The sequence below is a fragment of the Saccostrea echinata genome, unplaced genomic scaffold (assembly GCF_033153115.1).
Source record: "Saccostrea echinata isolate AGI-Se365-2 ecotype Australia unplaced genomic scaffold, CSIRO_AGI_Sech_v1 ptg000018l, whole genome shotgun sequence".
NCBI classification, from domain to species: domain Eukaryota; kingdom Metazoa; phylum Mollusca; class Bivalvia; order Ostreida; family Ostreidae; genus Saccostrea; species Saccostrea echinata.
The window spans coordinates 3,374,056-3,396,045 of record NW_026889767.1 but is presented as its reverse complement, the minus strand read 5'-3'; the positions used below and the strand labels follow the sequence as shown (position 1 = coordinate 3,396,045).

Below are 21,990 nucleotides of genomic sequence, written 5' to 3'. Positions count from 1 at the left end.
CATTTACAATTCTGTATATAAGCGTCATAGTGACACCTACATGTTGCACAGCATTTTTTTTTTCATTAAGCACTCTGCTACACACAAATGTGTCCCATAATTATTCTAATCATTTTTTCTACATAAAATATCACATCAAACAGGGGATATCTCAGTTTTTTAAGAAATTTGACCGGGTCTTTAGTACGAAACTATCCCCTACCACCCTTAACTTTCAAAGTTTGCTTTGCAATTAAAATAACTTTCCATATTTATAAAGTAATATCAATTCTGAGTAAAAATATACTAAATATGTCTTATTTCAATGAAAAACAAAAAAAAAAGTTAGAGGCAAATAAGTGACCCCACCAATTGTCGGTCAACCACCTTAAACCCATTTTCTTTGTGTTATTTCAAAAATGACCAACTCCTACAGTAGCCGCACTCAAGCAGTGAAGATTAACACCAGTGTGTCCTCAGATGTGCCACTGTCCACTGGAGTGCCCCAATGGTCTGTTCTCGGCCACCTTCTCTTCCTGGTGTACCTTCTACCACTCAGGGGAGAGTCATTGACTTGTATGCCATAAACCGTCATGGATTTGCAGATGACACTCTACTGTACAGCCGTCTGAGTGTAAAAAATAATGCGTACCGTACAAGTCAACGTCATGGAGGAGTGCATAGCGAGTGTCCGAACCTGGATGACTGTAAACAAACTCAAATTAAATGATGCAAAAACTGAGATAATGGTGGTTGCCAGTGCCCATAACCAGTACCGTGTGAAGGATCTCCGCCTGAAGTTTGGTAAGGCAATAGTGACATGTAAATCTACTGTAAAAAAAAAACCTCGGTGCTGCCCTGGACGCCACCTTATCAATGGAAGCGCGTCAACTACATGGTAAGAAAGATGTGCTTTAACATTAGGAGAATCTCCAAGGTGAAACAATATCTCATCCAGGAAGCGTGTGCAAAGGTCATCAATGCAAGTCATATCCCACCTTGATTATCACAATGCCCTTCTGCTTGGCATAACCGATCGAACCATTTGAAGTGGCTCAGAACAACGCTGTACGTTGTCTCACAAGAACATGCTACAGACAACATATCACGCCGGTACTTCAAAAACATCACTGTTGCCTGTAAAGCAACGTGTTGTGTTTAAAGTGCTGACAACCATGCACAAGTCTCTACACTCCTCCTCAGCACAACCATATATGATAGAGCTATGTCCTATTTACCAGCCACAAAGGACTTTAAGATCATCGTCTGACAAATAGAAACTGATAGTAAAGAAATCACTAAACAAATACCGTGCAAGAGCCATAAGCACATTAGGTGCACAACTGTGGAACGACCTGCCATTAGAACTTCGAAAGCTTGAGGCACATGGAGCATTCCGCAAGAACCTAAAAAAAACTCTTGTTCAAGCGTGAATATAACCTGTGAATGTAAAATTCTAGCACAACATTAAGGACTCTATGTGTAATCTCTCGCAAACTCAACTTCAGTCCTGTACTATCCTGTATGTTAGTTTTTATTTTTTATATTGCCTAGTCTTAATTAACCAATTTTCATCTTACTACCATGTTTTATCTAAGGTTTTTCTATGTTTTATCGATGATTTACTTAACAATTTTATCATACCTCTGATAAGTCTTTTATTGATATTTTGTCATTAAAATGTTAGCAAAAACATTGTACAGCGCATAGAAACTACATGTAATTTTGCGCTTTATAAATTAATAAAATAATAATAATAGTTCCACATGATGTGGATCCAAGCTTCAAAGTACCTAACGACGATCTAATGACTCTAAAGACTCTTTCTTGACTAGTTAAAATTAAAATATGTGTGAAGTCATGCAATACCATCTTTTCCTCTTCCAAACCAAGAGCATCTAGAATGAATATAGTTTTACGTATTTGAAATAAAACAATTTAAAAAGCCGGTTTTATTGAATGATTAAAGAAATAGATAGCTCATCTTCATTTAATTATGTGCATTTACGTGTAGTTTACCTTCCGAAAGATTTTTTGGGACACAGAATTTACAGTGATAACTGCGTTCCAAAGCATTAAAGTTTAAGCCTCGGTGAGCTGTTTTTTTTTTTTTTTTTTTTTTTTTTTGTTTTTTTTTTTTTGGATTAAATCAAACCAAATTTGAGTTTTTAAGTTATTTCAGTTCTTATAACTATGCTGACAAAAAAAAAAAAATAATATTAATTATCCTGTTGTGTGATAATATCTGTAATAAAGAATTTTCAATCGTCCATCATTTACAATCTTAAACGAAGGACAGACGGGTACACTGATAACAACGAAAAAAACAATTTAATAAGGAAACAAATCACTAACGATCAAACAAACATATAATAATTCTTATCTTGGAAGGGTGCACATTGTGTAAATATTACAATTATAAAACCACAAGCTTTTTTTCTCATAAATATTGCTAATTTCTTAAAATTTCTTAAAATTTGCAATCTTTTTCCTAAAGGGAGCTTTATGTATTTTTTTTTTTTTTATTTTTTAAGAAAGAAGAAAATTTATGACAATTTTTTTAAGACATGCTTTTCAAATTTCAACCTCAACACAAATGATTTCAGTGTTCCCTATGTTTTCATTCCAAAAACATGTCATTCGCAGCAATGTTAAGGCTTCCCGAAGCTTTAAATGCGTTCAAAACATAACACTGCATTGCAAGGTCGATTTTTATTTTTATTTGTATATACAGAGTTCTCTAGCCTATATATAAACGTATTTGGTACGATATCACATGACCTCTTTGATTACGTGACGGTCATTTCTACGCTTTTTTCAGCGTTTCACATAAATCTCTTCGGCGCAGCTGATTAACACAATTATTATTAACTTTTTGTCACATAAATAAACTCGCCGCATCCTTGTGAACCCGAAATGTGCTTGGGAGAAGTTAGACTATTACTCTGGTACAAAGTATTTCACAATAAATTCAACTTACCGACAAATTTGAGGGTATTTTCCACTCAGTATCGTCATCTGTATTAAAACAAAGCCATCACACATTTTTCCCAAGCAAGATTCAGTTAGAGGGGAAACTCCTCTTACAGATTTCCACAAAAGATCTCAAATAAATCCTCATTAATCACATGCGCCAGGCTCTTTTATACACATATTATAAATTCTACTTCTATGCAAGGGTATAAAAAAGGGTAAATGTCAAACGTATATGTTCGTATATATTTTAAACACGCTGACTTTTAAATATGAGTAATAAGGCAAAGTTATCTAAAATATTCGGATATATAAGATTTTTAAAAAAGATTATAACACGTTTATTTTACACTACCTTTCTGACACTTTATATGCAGATTGAAATAAGGTGAAAAGTTTATATCACTCTCCCTATCATAACAGCTCAAGTTTGCAGTGACTTGAAATCATTTTCAATTGTGATGTCATAAATTTGTAGTTCAGAGAAGTGAAGGCACAACATACACTGCGATATTCTCTAGGAAGTCTTAACGTACCTGCGTTGTTAGCAAATACAGGTTGTTTCAACAAACATGTCCCGACCTTGGATATCTATATTTTTGCAAATTGTTTTGCTAAGTGGATGTTGAAAACATTTCTTTAACCGGCGTGATATGGTTCTCAGATGAAGCACATTTACACTTGATGGACTTGTAAACAAGCAAAGCCTTACTTCTATGAAGAGAGACCACTGCACAGCCAGAAATTAACAATCTGGGCTGCTATGAGCAGTACCGGTATCACAGGGCCATTTTTCTATGAAGAGGATAGTGAAACCACAACGGTAACATCTCAACGCTTTCTGGCTATTCTGAGAACAAAACTTCTACCTGAGCTAATGAGAAGAGGAATAGAAATTAACGAAGTATGGTTTCAGCAGGATGGAACCACTCCTCACACCGCAAATATTGTGCTTGAATGGCTGTCTCACAGGTTTGGAGAAAACTTTATATCCCTTCGTTCAAACATTTAGTGGCCACCACATTCACCCGATCTTAACCCTTTAGATTATTTTTATGGGAATATTTAAAGGATCGTGTTTATTCACCACCCCCACAAGATACAAGTGCTCTGAAAATGGCTATTAGAAGAGAAATTAGACGTATTTCTTTGGACTCTTGCAGCAATGTTATCAGGAACTTCCGAGATAGAATGAAGCTGCTGACAGAAAAAAGGTGGACATTTGTAACATGTTATAAAATGACGTCAAATCAAAATCTGCCTGTAATGATCATGTTCAAAAAATGTCTATCTTTAAAATAAATGATCCATCTTCTTTAAATCTCTTGTATTGATTAAATTGTATAACTTTTTTTTTCTGAAACTTCCCTTTCATGGATGCTGTATAACTTTTTTTTACAAAACGGCAAAGTCGGGACATGTTTGTTGAAACACCATCTATTATGAAGTTCAATGCTGACTGGCGTTTTTCATATAAATTGTTAAGACATTATTAACACACTGAACTGTCTATGAATTTTTCGGTTTGCCCGATCATGACAAGAAGCACACGACGGGTGTAATTACCGCTTTACAGGGGATGCTTACTCTTCCATGGCACCTGATCCCAACTGTGATGTTTAAGAGGTCCGTGTTTGCTATGTTTCTACTTTATATTGTTTCAATGGACTTATGAGATTGATTACTGTCTATCATATCATATTTCATCAAATTCAACTGATGCATTAGCGTTGGTTTCCTCATGTTATGATGATATTCTTTCAGTCTTTATCAAAATATTTTTCGTCTGATCTCTTTGATTTAATGTTTAGTAACAAACGATAAATTGTAATATATGTTGAGACTAGGATTGAAAACTATACTGACATATAAAATTCGCATGTGTGATGCATATATGACGCTGTCACACTATGTTTGCTTCGCACTCGTGAAAATATAAAAAAAAAATCCTGTTCCACTCGTGAAATGAATTTCATATTCAACTACAAAAGATTGAATATCCTCTATTTATTTTATCAATGCTAAGTCCTTTACCTTTTGATAATAATGAAACATAGATAGTGACCAGTAATCATCAGTAAATGATCATAACTATGTATACAGATTGCGAGCAGAGGAAACTCGAACCTCTGAAAACAGAGAAAAGATCAGATGGGAAAAGTGAAGTATGAGTAACACTCCAACACACAAGGAGGTTTTTTTTTCCGTCGCCTCCCTTTTCACTTGATTAAACATTACGAAATATGCCGAAAAGGCAGGTCAACAAAGGTATGATATCCGATAGTGTTTTCACGGCTTTCAAATTTCTTCCTGCATTTTTTGTAGGTAGATTCTATGCAGCCTGCTATCCTTCATGGATAACTTTTATATCATCAGGGAGGTTAGTATTTATAAGAAACCAGGTAATTTAAACAGTTTTTGTCGGACAGTACGCATTCCCTGTAAACATGTCTTCAAAAATCATTTATTTAGGTAAGAAGGCAAATTATGTTACGATACATTGTGAATGCTAAATTGTCAAGGGGTGTTTACTCTTCATTTGGCGGGTGGATTCAGGAGGAGGCAATATTTGATTTAAAAAAATGATAAATGATATTCATATGGTTTTTAAATATTATATATTACACATGTATATATTCGTACATAGTTCTTAATGAATGAATGATAAAAAATATTGCGTTTTGATAGTTTATGTTATAAAGGAATTTCGGCCAATATTTTTTGATTGGATTTTTTTTTATTTTTATTTTTTTTTTTTTTGGATGGCGAGAAGAAAAATAATAAGCTTTAGATGGGAAACATGTAGCAAGGATAAGTAAAACATAGATTTTTTATATAATATCCTTATCTGCTTATTTTTTTTTTAAAGATTTTACTAAAAAGGGAAAGGAACATATGACACTGATAGGGGGAGAAGGGTTGAAAGGACGTTTGCTATTTTTTCCTGCTTATTTAGCTAAATTTAATACCAAAAAAGGTTATTCTCCCTGTTCTCCTTGATTGATCAATATGTCGGCAAAGGTGTCTAGGAGTTTAATATTATAATTTAAAAAAGAAAAATTCACGAACACGATGAAAAATAGTATTTAAGGGAGAGAGAAGGGGTGTCTTTTTTTCGAGCAGTTTTACAATCAAGATACATGTACGTGCACATTCTTTGAAAAGTATGCAATATGGGAAGTCTAGTCCAGCAAAGAGTCACGTCAATTGAAAGTGAGGGCATTGAAACAAACAAGTGACATTTACATATCGAATGGAGGAAGAATCAAATATTTTTTTTCGTTCTTTTTTTTTTTTTCGTTTATTCGTTTGAATCGAATTGTGAGAATATTTTAATAATGCATATATACATTGTAAAACTTAGGATATTTCGGTTGTTAACGTGCTAATATCAGATTTTAGAAATATCAAAATATTGCAGACAAGCTCAAATTGATGCTTAGCTTTGTAAATCACCATTGTAAAACTCTCCCATATTTGAATCACTTTATATATGCTGTATAATACATATACAGTCCCTGAAACGTTCTACTTTCCAACTTGAACGGTGAGCGAACGCTGAACGAACGGTGAACGAACGCTGAACGAACGCAGAGCGAACGGTGAGTGAACGATGTGTGAACGCTGAACGCAACTTGGTGAACGATGTGTGAACGGTGAACGGTGAGCGAACGCAGAACGCGAACGGAGCGCAAACGCGAACGCAAAGTGAACGGTGAACGAACGGTGAACGCAAGATGAACGATATATTCGGAATGCCTCTGATCTTTTCCTTGCATTGAAACTATTTTATTGTTTTATAATGTCAGGTGCCAAAAAAAAAATAAATAATAAATCAATAATAAATAAGTAAACCAATAAATGAATGAATAAATAAGTCAATAAAATAAATTCTCCAAAATTGTCCTGAGAAAGACGATGCATGCACACTAAGTTTTAATCACATTTTATCGCATTAAAACATTGCAATTGTTGCCGAACGCTGAAGTATAAGAGATATTTTTTTTTTAGTTGGAAAATAAAAATGTTTATTCTTATTTGATAACAAATCAGAGAAAACTTCTGACTTATAGAATGAATTAAAGTGGTTGTAACATCCATTCATATATCTCCGTGTTAAGGCGATTTCGTGTAAAGTAATGAAAAAAAATAATTACAAAGGTCAGTGGACGTTTTGCATTTATACGCTCGTATTTTAAATTTTTAATACAATAATATATGATATGTCATTTCTATTTTTCATGATGATTTATCAGGCCCGTAGGAAGCAAATTCGGTTGGGGGGGGGGGGGGCACAGCCATACATTTTCAGTTGATAGTTGAGGGGGCACTACCAAAAATTTCCTGACAAGCAAAAAAAAAAAAAAAAAGGTTTACTATAGTAATCTATATATCGGCAAAGTTATTGGGGAGGGGGGCACGCCCCCCCCCCGGTTCCTACGGCCATGTTTACTGAGCAGACTTCTACATTTATTTGTAGATAGCCGTGATTATACTCGGACAAGATAATACAAAGATATATTGATATTATTTGTTATAAATTCAATTTTCAGAACTTGATATTCAAGTAATATCCTGTTATAGTTTTTATTAAACAGAAAAATGAGAGAGAGAGAGAGAGAGAGAGAGAGAGAGAGAGATATTCCGTTTTAGCCCCCCCCCCCCATTTCAGGCTTCACTGCATGTTTGTACCTACATCAAACAAAAACTCTGAAATTTTTTTCAAAATATATCAGACAGTGAAAGTAACTTTTTTTTATCAACAAATCATATCCATTAATTTTGTTTGACAGTCATACTCGTTTTTATTTTCCTGCTTCAAGTTCACACGAAGTCCACGTGCTTGTCCTGTCAATCAAAATCATTCGACACTTTGCAGGTGTGAAAGTTTCGTCACATCGAAGACGAAGCGCGAGTATTTCCAACAAGTTATAACATTTATTTTCATCATTTCTAGATTTGATTCCAACATTTGAATAATAATTGAATAAAATACATAGGGCATTAACACTTGAATTTGAAACATACTCTCTGCCAATTCCAAATACCACCGCCGACACGTGTACATTTTGAACTACTATTGTTTTGTGACTTTTTTTAGATGCCTGTTTGTTTTGAGACTGAAATTTTTGTTCTAAAAAAGACCTTAACTTTTTTTTTAAATGTTAATTAAAATATTCTGGAAATACAATACTGACTAAGTAACCGATTTGGGGGAAATGGGGGGGGGGGTATTAATGATATCGAATGGCAAACATATAAAGTTACGATGAAGAAAGATTTTTTTTCTCTATATAACTATAGACTTTACATATTGTAGTAGAGAAAATTCTGTAGTGCGTTACATTTTAAATAAATATTTCCTTTAACCACACCATCAATTTAATTCGCTCCAAAGATAATAAATTAATACGATATCCGCAGTACTATGTATAACTCTCAGAACTAGTTCTATCATATTTTCTGTAGTAATTGAAAAAAAGAGTTATAAATATTTTCGTAATTTTGCTGCGTAATTATTTGACTTGGATAATTATATCTCCATTAACGATTTGTCGTCTTTAACAAAACAACAAAATGTTGCAGTGCTTGAAGTATTTGCACATTGTCCTTAGTTAAATTTAATATTTCAGCATCGTTCTACATAGGTACAAGATGTGCTTATAACAACATTTATTTTCCAGAGTAATTTAATAAATAACCTAACAGCTAAGTTAGAATAATAAAAATATATATCGTAGATATTTTCTCCCCATGAAATAATGATTCTTCAAACACGATATGTAAGTTATTAAATTAAAAAACCTGTAACTCCTAACCTACAAAAAGATAAGTCCTAAATTTCACTTCGGAGTTCCGAATGACAATGAAAACTGAACGATAGGTGAACGCTGAACGCAAGGTGAACGCAAAGTGAACGGAACGAAGAGCGAACGCTGAACGCTTTGTGAACGGTGAACGCGAGCGCACGGTGAACGGTGAACGCAAAACTGTGAACGGAGAGCGAACGGTGAACGCACGGTGAACGAACGGTGAACGCACGCTGAACGAACGGTGAACGAACGGTGAGCGAACGGAAAAATGGGAAAGTAGAACGTTTCAGGGACTGTAATCATAACTGACAAATATTGAATAAAAATTACAGCTCTATGTTGTAGACCTAAGCTTTTTACCTTTTTACTTAACAGACATGTGTTTAGTTCGGGTTTTTTATTCGTGATTTTACAAAGAATACACATTCATTTTTTAAATGATTGAATGATTAATTGCATGTTGTTTAACGTCCCTCTCGAGAATTTTTCAGTCATATGAAGACGTCACCATTTGCCGTTGGAGCTGCAAATTTTGTCCTATACTCGGCACTTACGGCCATTGAGCAGTGAGGGATCTTTTTCGTGCAGCACCAATGCGACACGGGACCTCTGTTTATACGGTCTCATCCGAAGGACCGGTCTCCACGTCCCACAGTGGGATTCGAACCCGCGACGTAAGGATCAACTTCTTACTTCGCGACTCTAGAGCAGACACTCAAACCACTGCGCCACGCGGGCGACATTTTTTAAAATGAAAGTCATGCATTATTTTTTTTCACTCATGGACAGAAGTATACACGGTGATAATTTTGAGCATTTCTATCAAGTATGTGCAAAAAAACCTATTTTTCTGACTTTATTATACTTTTAGAAAAAGAGTGTTACATATTGAAGAAATTAAAAAAAAATATTAGCTATAAAAGATTTGTTTACAGGAAAAAAGCATTTAGTTCACATTTAGGAAATCATCCAAGTGTAATCTATGCTTTGCATACATATTAATACATGTAAGCTTTATGTAATTGTTCCAAAAGTTCATACTTTGGTCATTGAGCTGACCAAGGAAAAAAACAAACTCCTTTCCAACCAGGCGCTTTTCCTCACTATTTTTCGCAAATGAATTGTTTGCTGTACCCACATTTTGTGTCATCCCAAACTCCATTTGGACAAATTTGAACACAGTCTCCATTACCGCCGTTGTCCGGCTGACCAGGGAACCAGTTGGAATATGTTACGTTGGTGTTTCGGTTCCACGTAAAATACCCCTCTTTGTCGATGTCTGTTGCCCCAATCCAAATTGAGCACGAACAAATTTTAGGGCACAGACCACCTGAACACAATGCAAATATACATACTCTAAAAGCAGTTACTTTTTTTTTGTTCTGGTTAAATTTTCGTTGTTTTCGTGAAAAGACCAAAGCTATGTGAAAGAAATGGTCGAACAATCCAAGAAAAATGCATATGGCTCAACAAATAAGAAACTGAAAAACTAAACTCCAATCATACTTTTCAACAAAAATTCAGGTAACATGAGAACGGCCATCTTCTAACAAATGCATAACAAAACGAAATCAGGGCCTTTTCAGTTAATTTACTACAACACTGCTACAGCAAATACGGTTAAATAGATAACGAATGCTTCAAAGGGCAAAAATAAGAATTATATTTATTCATCAAAATTTGATATCCTCACCTTGTTTTCTTGGATGAAGAATAGCCTCCATAGCCCAAGTATTTTCTACTTCAGTTTCTATCGCCAGTAGGTGAGCATTATTCCTTTCACAGTGTTTCTAATATATATATATATATATATATATATATATATATATATATATATATATATATATATATATATATATATATATATATATATATATATATATATATATATATATGAACAATGATTGATATTTAGTATATTCCCTATGCACATGCAAGGTATTGATTATCGCGTTATTTTGTGACAAACAGAACTCAAAGTCCTGAAATCTATATAAAATCTATATAAAATCTCTTGATAAACCGTCCACTCGAGAATTATTGTGACCGCGAAGTGTTGTCAAAGAGCCATTTCCCCATACTAAGTACTCATAAAAAGTAAGGAATTTACAGTACATTTATATAGTTGACAATCAACAAAAAAGCAAACCAAAAACTATTTATACCATAAAGAGTAAAATTTGGTCTAATCCTAATGCTTAGTAATGAAGGATACTCCTTACTAAGATATCAACATTAGTTAAAGTCCAAAAGTCCTTTTCAGTAAATTCATTTGTTTAAATGTCTTATCTTAAATGTCTGATTAGGTCACTTTCTTGGTGTCTAGATAAGACAGGTTTAACTGTATATAATTCTCTCTTTAGCTCTATATCTTACTTTTGCGTTCTCCCAGGTATCTTCTGTATTGTTGAGGAAATAACAATGGTTTTCAAAAGGAATCCATCCTGGCTGACAAACTAAGGAAATGGATAGGAAAAAGAAAAAAAAATATACATGCATAGTTTATTGTCAATAGGCAATAAAGGTTGGAATATTGCGAGATGTAACTTCCACAAGAATTTAAATTAAAAATCTCTAGAGATTTGTCATTTAGATAAAAAAAAAATGAACTAAAATCATGTTTTTTTTTTTGTTTTTTTGTTTTTTTTTTTTTTTTGTTTTTGTTTTTTTTTTTTATAATGATGTAGACTTTGTTTTTCCTTTCAAAAATTTTTATGTCAATTTTATTATCGGATGAGACCTGATTCTAGTTTTAATCCCAATTCCATTTATTCGAATTAAAAAGAAAGAGGAAAAGACAAATGATGACAGGTCCATGGAGAAATTGCTTTGAGTAGAATAAATATATTACACACCTTTTTTTCATTTAGAAAGAGACGCTCTTTTTCCTGCTTTATTTTATATGAATTGGGTATTTAGGTAGGTTCATCAAATATTGATGCTGGATAAAGAGATGATCATTTTTAGTACTAATTGGTATTTTTTCCATCAGTTACACAAATGAAATAGCATCTGTTCCCGTGTCATCAGATATATACACACCTTATATTGCAATACCAAATGTTGTGTAATATGTACATACAAGCAATTTAATTAATTAAACCATAGTACATTCGTATCGTACACTTTAATTTATACATAAAATTCATAGCAGTATTGATACATAATTATACAGTAATACAACTACTGTGACTGATTACTTTTCTTATTGACTGTCTTCGGAAATATATCGGGTTGCTCAATCTCATAGATGGTGATATATTTCCGAATACACACGACATACATCATAATATGCAATTCAATTCATATTAGAGAAATTAACATTGTACAAATTTGTCCAATTATCAAGATGGCTAAGCGTCATAAATGTCGAATATTAGTTTCCACCTGTCAAACATGAAGATATAGCGGGCAGTCACAAAGTAGATTTCAACCAATGAAGATTCGAGATTTTTGTTTTTATTAAAATGATTTTTAAAAGAATTGGCTGTTCCCTGAATAAATAAAGTATTTTTTTTAAATATTCATCAACATGAAATTAAAAAACACCCGTCTTTCAAGCTAATAATCTGTTCCGGGGAATAAATTTTGAAATTTTAACTATCATTTTCACATTAATTTCATTCCTTTTTAACTTCCAAAAATTATTCTTTGTGTCAAATTAATTCTGCAAAAAACTTCAACATCAGTACTTAGTGCTATCAATGTTGTTTACTGCAATCGCAAACCTATTTTTTTTTTATTGGATACAATGTACACATAACACACAATTACCATTATTCCGAAACCAGAAGTTCCACCCACTGGAAACATTATTCCTGTTCACCGACTTTTCATTAAGGTGGCATCGCATCAGTCTACACGACTGAAGGTTGTTGTTATACAAGATTCCTGCACATTTGGATTTTTGTATAAAGCAACGCAAAGCACAATCAGTTAGGCTTGATCTTTCGTTGGAGTCGATGACGTAAAGATCATGAACTGGTAATAGGTTTTCGAAAGAAAAATCTCTTATAAATCGAACATTATACAAAGCAGAAAGAGAATATCCATTGAACACGCTCAAAAATATAAATAAGCAAGTCGAGGTGTATCCTTTCCACATGTTCACAGATTCGTATCTTATATGAATTTCTCTAACTTAAAACATTACGTACTGATTAATACAGAAAACTGATTAAAAGGTACAAATTAAAAAAAAAAAGAATATAATGTACACGGTCATACTTATTTGTTTTTTTAATCATGCTCAAGTGTTTTAAATCCATAAATGCGCAAATAGGTGACAAATTGTTGATAAAGAACATTAGGGTTTCCTATCAACATAAAATGCGTCATTAATCCCACTGGAACATTTTTTTTTCTGATTCATCAGAAGAATCATTTGATTTGTTTCAACCTGTTAATAAATACTTTATGTATTTCATTTTTGGTGTCACTTTGTGGTAGAAAGAAATGGAGTGGAAGTGATTCAAGCAATAATGAAAAAAAAAAGATTGAAATAACTTAGTTGAGTAAAAGGTAAAGTGTGGCATTCCTATTTCCCATTCAAACGCCAACTTTCATTTTTAGTATAAATGAACCACTTATAAAGTATTTTCAACGGTACATTGAAAAGGTAGATATAATCGACACCAGTTGGAAATCGACTTAATAAAAATTTCAATATTTCCTTTAGAATCCATTCTTGTAAAGGTATGTCAGTTACAAACAGAAAGGAAAGTCATATACAGTACAATTACTTAAGGGCAATGAGGACAATAAGAAGTTAATTGGCGCCAAAGACAGCAGTTACAGCGTGTCCGAAAAGAAAGGTAACACTTTAATACTTTGGGAATGCTGATTTAATGTTGAAGAATTTATATCAAAATATGTACACATAAAAAACAAAGATGTAAGTTTGTTCTGGTAGCATGATTTAGTTAATATGTCAAATATTGTTATTTCAACAGTATTTTAAATACAGAGTACCTTAAAATAACATAGTGTCATAGTGTCGGAACGTGATAAGTTTTGGCGCATTATTTTTTCAAATAGTAAAAACTTTCATTTGAGACCTTTCGAATGATATCAGTTTCATGAAAATAGCACGGGATTTAGCGAAGTTATCAAAAATGTTAAATTGTTACCTTTCTTTTCGAACACCCTGTATTTCATTGGAGCAATTTTGTTGTATCTGACATTATAAGAGATAAATGTGCGGGTAATGATGGTGAATTATGTTACACGTATCTATTTATATGCTTTATCAAAATACTGTATTTTTGACATTCTGTTTATTTTTTTCATAATATTATGTTTTTGGAAAAACTTCTTGGATGGTCAGTTCGGCCTACAAGTACTAAAAACCCATTATTTCTGGGGTAGCTTAAGATTATTACTTAACAAATTTTAAATTGTCATCATTTCTGTTTCATATTCATAAATAATTATTGATATAGACAAGATGTGGGTCGAAGTTTCAAAGTAGCTAATCACCACTGTAAATCTTTTCCATTTTTAAATCATTTATAAATGCTGCATAATACATATATCAAAACTGAGAAACCTTACAGAAAGAAAATAAAGTTCTATGCTGTAGTCTTAAGCTTTTTACTTTTTTACTTGATGTGTTTGTGTGTTTATTTCGTTTTTTCGTGATTTTACAGGATATGTCCTCTTGAATATTTTTTTAAGCAAAAAGGTGACGGTGCGAGTAGGAAAGAAAAATACGTGACGATTCATCTCTTCCTGCAACCTATAAAGAACTACGAATGCTAACTCTCGATTCCCACCTACAATTTTCACCCATTTAATTCAATACTAATGGCAATTTGGCCATGAAATTCAATGGTAATTGATTAATGATTTTAATATCAGTGTTAAAGAGATAATTATCCCGAATTCCAGCTCTGTTTATAATAGGGGTTTAGACGATGCTTTCCATTGAAATCGGGTTTTAAAACATCACTTTATTTTAAAATATTCTTGAATATGAATAAACATTCCTTAATTTTTTTTTTTTATGTTTTCCGCGTATAGAATAAAACAAATATATTATTGATAAAATACAATGTTTTAGTTGTAAACTAATTTGAAATTGGTGAGAAAATGAACACTTTTGTCAATTTGTGTCTGTAAACATATGTTCCCCTCTTGAAACACAAAAGACTTTGGTATGAATTCGTGAAATAACAGTCCATAGTAACTGTAAAAAAGAATTCTTGTTTCACGGAGGGATGTTTTAAAAAAAATATATTCAGTTTTCCTCTGATTTCTATGGTGCAAAACACGAGTTTTACCAAATTATAACGTTATCTCACTTTATTTACCCAAATAAGTTGTTTTAAGAAAATTCATTATTATATTGATATAAATATGAAAAATCTTTCAAATTTGTTAACTTTTGAGAATTGACTTGCAAGTAGGCTGGAGAACAATATTAACGTTTGCAGTTCTTCAGGATTTGTCCCATGCTGTACTACCAGTGTTTTAATCTTTTTTTTTTTTTTTTTTTTGGTAGGTATAGATAGACATGACATTATCATCATTCATATTTTGGGCGCTGATTGCTGTTTTTTGTGTAAAATTATTGGTTTGTGAAGAATGAATCAGCAGAAGAAAGTGTACTTAGCAGTATATAAAACTACGTTACAGTTATGAATCAGTTTTTATAAGATTTTACTGTTATACACACGTTACCAACCAAGTACAACCTAATAAATAGATGACATTAAAGAAACTTCTGTTGCTAGATCTACCTCATACGAACATGAAATGATGCATGTCCCATTTATGTCAAGTGTCTTGCAAGCGACGAAACATGACTGGGATTTCAAGACAGTTCCTCAAAAAATTGCATGCCATAATACAAAAGATAAGGTATCAAATTGGTAAAGCTGTAATACATGTATTTGATTTTCAATCATTTTTGTCGAACAAAATAATATGGATGGTCTTTCCCTTCCCTGTAAAACAGCTTATAAGGATTTTTTGTCATGCAATATTATGGAATTCAGGATTATATTGAGAACCGTTTTCTTGTATAGTGACCCTAACAGATTCTCCATACATGAACCTATATGTATAAATACTGTATGCAGCAATATTTTCGCTCCATTTTAAATTCGCCCATTCACACTTGCAAGCAATTTTGCCCCGTTTTAAATTCGCCCAGTCAGAGTTCTGTTCAACAAATTATACTGTGTTTTTTTTAATTCGTCCCGTTTTAATTTTGCCCACCTGTGAGTAGGGCTAAAAGGGCGAAAATTTCCCTGTATATGGAAATTTACGCAAAGTTTTTGTATATATATTATATATATACTTCCTCCTAAATGAGGTATAAACTGTATGTTTAACTCCTTCTGAAAATCGAAACAATGAAAAATATTAAGTTGGAAATAAGTGTATCTGTTGATTAATTGCTCTTCTTCTGCATATGAAACAAGAAATATGCAGTTTAACAAGCCCTAGTCACAGATTCTTTTAAGTTTTCCTTATGAATCAGGATCATCGCTAAACTCATACATTAAGGACCATGTGTAAAGATTTTTTTTTTCTGTTAAATGATCAATGAAATGAAATTTGTTGTTAGAAATGCACATGGCCAAGAGGGCGTGTTCTCGGTGGTTCAAGTTCAAGTGGGCGCGAGAGGGTGCAGATGGATGGAGTTACAAGGATGTTCTTTCATATTGTAGATAAACAAAAATGAAAGCAAAAAAGCAAGTTAAACTGTAACAATTTTGGAAAATATCATTTTAAAAATTTGGACTTTTGACAGGGGGTAAAAAAAAACTAGAAAGAACTGATTAAAACCATATTTAATCAAACAACATGGTTACACGTATCTTATGTATGATAACTTTTTTTCTACAAAATAAAAAGTATTTTTTTAATTTTAGATTGATAAATGGCGGATCCAATATTTTTGTGGGCGACTATTTCAGTACTATATCCGGTGACTCTCCTGATCGGACTTTACGGAAATATTTCGGGCCTAGTCGTGCTTTTCCGTTAGCGAAAAAAGACAGGCAGTCTTGTTCTTTTACAGAGCATATGTGTTGCTAACCTTTTATCCGTTGTTTTGGTATCTTGGTTGACTCTTAGGTTAAATATTAAATTATATGGTTTTGAATCGCAAATCACAGAAAATGACCAATGGCAGATAAAATTTTATGCCTTTATTGGAAACATTTCAATATCCTGGATTGCTTTCGCAACAGGGTTGATTGCAATACAACGAGCATGCAGAATGACGATGCAGATGAAGCTTCATAGTTCTTGTATGATCCGCAGTATTCTCTATTTATTTTTTAGGGATGGCAGTGCCAATATCTAAATTTTTTGACCTGGATAAAAAGTCAGTAACTTTAATAGATACACTAATTACAAGAATTATTCCAATTGTTGTCGTCACCATCGGATTTGCGATAACCATGACCGCATTTAGTCTCCATTCGACGAACAAACTAATAAGGCATCTTATTGACAACATTCCAAGTAAATTCCTGAAACGCAAGGAAACCCAGAGAAACAGACTCACTAAAATGCTTATAATTCTGATGCTTGCATTCCTCTTTTGTGTTGTTCCGAAGACAAACTTTCACGCTGATAGTTGTCTTTGGTGAATTCAAGGTTTGCTAATTTTTGTTTATTCCGGAAAATATCTAAATTGACTTTCACGGTCAGATTCCTGTTTTTTGATTTCTATATAGGTAATATTGATAATATTATGGGTCGCAAATACGGAAGCTTTTTTGTGCCACTTGGACACTTTTTTATTTTTTATTTTCCACACTTTAATCTGTAAAATTTACACTTTAATTTGTAAAAGTTACAATTTAATGTGTAAAATTTACAATTTAATGTGTAAAATTTACAATTTAATGTGTAAAATTTACATTTAATCTGTAAAATTTACACTTTAATCTGTAAAATTTACACTTTAATCTGTAAATTTTACACTTTGATCTGTAAATTTTACAGATTAATGTGTTGAATTTACACTTTAATGTGAAATATTTACACTTTAATGTGTAAAATTTACTTTTTAATCTGTAAATTTACACATTAATCTGCAAAATTTTCACTTTTTATCTACTTAATTTTACATAATCAATGTTGCAATTTCATTCATCTTAATGTACATGTATGACTAATATGAAACTTTCATAGAATATTTGAGAGAATTATGAATTCAGTGGATGTGAAGAGTAAATCAGACACATTTATATCTTCTCAATAAATATGATATTGATATCATTATACCCAGATTATCAACTGTAAAACTATGTTTAGCTCATTTTTTGTAATTTTGTGTGGCATACATGTAGATGTTTAATCGACTACCGGTATTGTTTATTATTGTAAATTTACTTCAATTGTTTGACTTACTTTTTTTCAACTGCTTTGTTGTTAATCTTTACTTCTGAATGTGCTTTTATAATTGGTCTGAATCTAAAACGTTTAAGGAAGATACTTTCTTTTTGTGAAAGCAAGGGTCATTAAAAGGCCTCAACATCATAAATGAAGGTCAATTAAAAAATTGTTGGTTACGGCACTACTGTTATACAAATGTCCCATCGGTTAGCATAATAATGTAGAACAAATAAAACATTTAGAAAAAAAAAACTTGCTAACTAGTGGCCTTTAATTCATGATATGAGGACTTAACATAAGTTAGTGGCAATCCAGCAAGGGCCATAAATAGTTCCTTCCACTTAATTGAACTTCTTGCATTAGAAAATCTTGTAAAGGGGTTGCGGCGTGATTAGCTTGTACTTTAATTTCATAATCATGGTAAACAAAAGTGATGTTATTATATAAACTTTTTTTTCCAATATATCTTCAGTAGTGATTTGATCTCGTCAAAAAAGAATTAGTTTTGCGCTGAAATCCGTATAATTCACTTAAGGGTATTTGGAGAGAGTCCAATTCATCCTCAAAAACGAGACAGTCTTCTCCCCTTTCTATGTTGAAAAAAAATGTACATGTATATTTGCATGATTTAAGTTTCTGGAATAAATCTGTTACTAACTGGAATCTTTGGCCCTGAAATACAGTCTACAGATTAAGAAATCGAGGGTAAAACCCGTAGGTTTCCTACTCTTATCAATATTTAAAATCGTTGAATGAAATGGAATGCTAAAGAATCCGGTTATCCATTGCTAACTGTGAAAAAATGTAATGAAGGGATTTATCTTCAACTAACATAGTAAGGAAGAACTGAATTGTTTCTCAGGAAAATACTAGTTGAATCAAGAAAAGTTAACAGAACATATACATGATGCCAAGCTTCAGCAATTAATACTATGCATTTTCAGTTACATAAGCTTTCTTTGAATTCCTTCTAAACTGCAAATATCTTTTAAAATGGGTAAGTGCTTAAGTTATTTTTGATTTCATAACATTTGAAAATAGATTCCGTGCTACATAAAAAGTTAAATAATACATTTTTCTAAATAAATATGATTTAATTGTGACTTCGTCCTGCCTCGTCAAAAGAAAATTCCAAGCATTGATCACGTTCAAAGGCTTATTCAGTTTTTTTTTTTTTTTTTTTTTTGGGGGGGGGGGGGCATAGAAATACAAGTGTCCACATTACAAAATCTGAAAAATAAACAGATCTATGTCGTGGGATGAAAATTCTCCTTAATATAAGAAATTTTCAGAATAAATCGGATATTAAAGAATCCGGGTACGCGATCCCTATTAAGAAAGGTGCTGAGATTTACATTTAGGGAAAACTCCACTTTGGCTCCCTATTCTAAAATTTTCACTGTATGACCTGCACTTCATATTTTGATATTTTACTAAAAAAAGACGTTAATGGTTACCTAACAACAAATCTTTATAATAAACGTGATGACTTCAACTTTTCTATCGTCAACTTCCCTTACTTATACCCTTATCACCTGCATATGGGGTTTATGTCTCCCAGTTGATTCGTTAAGCAAGTGCATGTTCTACGTACGAGGCAAGCTATTTACAAACAAGTTAATGAAACAAGAATATCAACAGTCTCGTTTGAACTCATCATTTAACAAGTTCTATGGTTGATGCAATGACCTTGTCAGCTCAGCAAATACAGTCCATAAAAAAGGTCGAATTCTGATTGAGTTTTTCATGCTATTAGGCTATTGTTTACACAATGAATTGTCTACGGATTTTCCGTTTTCCCGATCATGACAAGAAACACATGGCGGGTGTGACCGGACGACAGGGGATGCTCACTCCATGGCATCCGATCCCAACTCTGATGTTTTAGAGGTCCGTGTTTGCTCTGCTGACTCCTGTTTCGCTGTTTCCTGATTTGTACTGTTTCAATGGACTTTTAAGCTTGAATACTGTTTGTTATCTCTATATTTGATGATATCAACTTATTATTTTCTTCTTAAATGCATACATCAAAAACTTTTTGGTGAACAACGATTTCATAAGTTTATACACGAAAGACCAATCTCTCAGGAAAGGGAGCGGAACAAAAGCTTCTCCTTCACTTCTTTTAGAGTCTTCAAAGTAGTCCGTGCATCACAAATTAGTAGGCGTAGAAATTCAAGTAAAAGGGTTTCATACACAATGTATTGATATTCAAGTGAATATTTTTAAGATGAATGATTGTACGTTGTTTTTACGTCCCATTCGAGAATTATTCACTCATGTAGAGACGAAACCATATACCGGTGAAGGTCTGCAAATTAAGAAGAGTCACAGCCTATGTTTACCTCTGAGGTTTGACGCGGCGCGGCGAACGAGAACCGAACCCGGGACTCCCGATCATAAAGCGAGAGCCGTACCACTAGGCTATCGTGACAATGCACGGATCAAGAAGGGGGTAGGGGGTTCGGACCCCCCCCCCCCTTGGAATTTGCAGAGTTATTAAAAGTATATACTAAAGCAAATAAAAAATGACTTTGGACCCCTCTAGAAAACGTAGACCCCACCACCACGAAATCGGTTTTTTTTTTTTCACGTTTTGGAAATGGATTTTAGTTTAGTTTTGTTTTTGGTTTTGTTTTTTTCTTGTTTGTCAAGAATTTTTTTCTGGTTTTGATACGTTTTGGGAAAGTTAGTGTGTGGGGGTTGGGGGGGGGGTGTTTATTTTATTTTATTACGGCTTGTCAAGAGATTTCTGGGCTGAAATTTTTCTGAATGGAGTGGACACCCCTTCCTCCCCCCCCCCTCTGAAAAAAATTCCTGATCCGCACCTGGTGACCGTTTTTTAAGATGAAAGCAAAAAGTAACTGTAGGAACAATTTTTTTTATGTTATGGCGGAAATAAAACAGGGGGTAAAAAATTACTAATAACCCTTTTTAAAAGAATTTTATAGACAATTACACAGGTGTAAGATTGTCCCGAGGCGAGAGATTGTAGAGCTTGCGTAGCTCGCCATCTGTTGAGAGATCGCCCGAAAGACCACGAAGATTCACAAGTGACACTTGCTTTTTTAAAGGTAAAAATTCAATTAAAATTTCCCTTTACAATCGCTCTAGATCTGTGTGCTCAAAAAATGTTTCAAAAGCTGTATTATATATATATATATATATATATATATATATATATATATATATATATATATATATATATATATATATACTAGCTATAGTTATTACTGTTTACGCTTGAATTCGCAATTTTGGCATTTATAATCATCTTTCAAAATATGTATGCAAACACAATACCGGAAGTTTCTGAAAAACCAACAAACCTGAAAATTAAGGTGCACATGCTGTATGTGGTAGCTGAGTTAAAAAGAAAAGTGATTTGACAATCTGCAATTTTGAATAACCTCTATAGTAAAAAAAAAGAAAAAAGAAAAATAGTCTTCAATAGTAAGTGAAGAAATAAAAAAAAAACTTCCCAAATGTCACAAAAGTACTTGAAAAAAAATTCTTCAAGTTAAAAAATTTTGTAATTATGTTTTATGCGTTAATGGATTCACATAAGTGTAAAAAAAAAAAAAAAGTGGCAAAGTGATATCAAGCTTAAAGCAACATGATAGATATAATCCTATTTAAATTCTTTTTATTTCAAAGCTTCGAATTTTGAAAAATGAACATTTTTTTCTTATTTTCCTTCAAATTTTCTTCATAAAATGCACATTTCACGATAATATGGTTGCTTGATAGATACATTTTAGGTTTGACGTGATCAGTTGATGCTTTTTTGTACCTGTACAATAAAGGCTCGTACAGTAAGTTCATCGATAAATAATATCAAATATAACACGAAGACTTGATATGAAAT

At 32.7% G+C, this 21,990-nt stretch overlaps 1 pseudogene; it reads left to right on the top strand.

Moving 5' to 3' along the window:
• Nucleotides 1–623: 623 nt before the first annotated feature.
• The window catches only part of LOC133189445 (glucose dehydrogenase [FAD, quinone]-like), a 103,944-nt pseudogene continuing 82,577 nt past the window's right edge, over nucleotides 624–21,990 (top strand).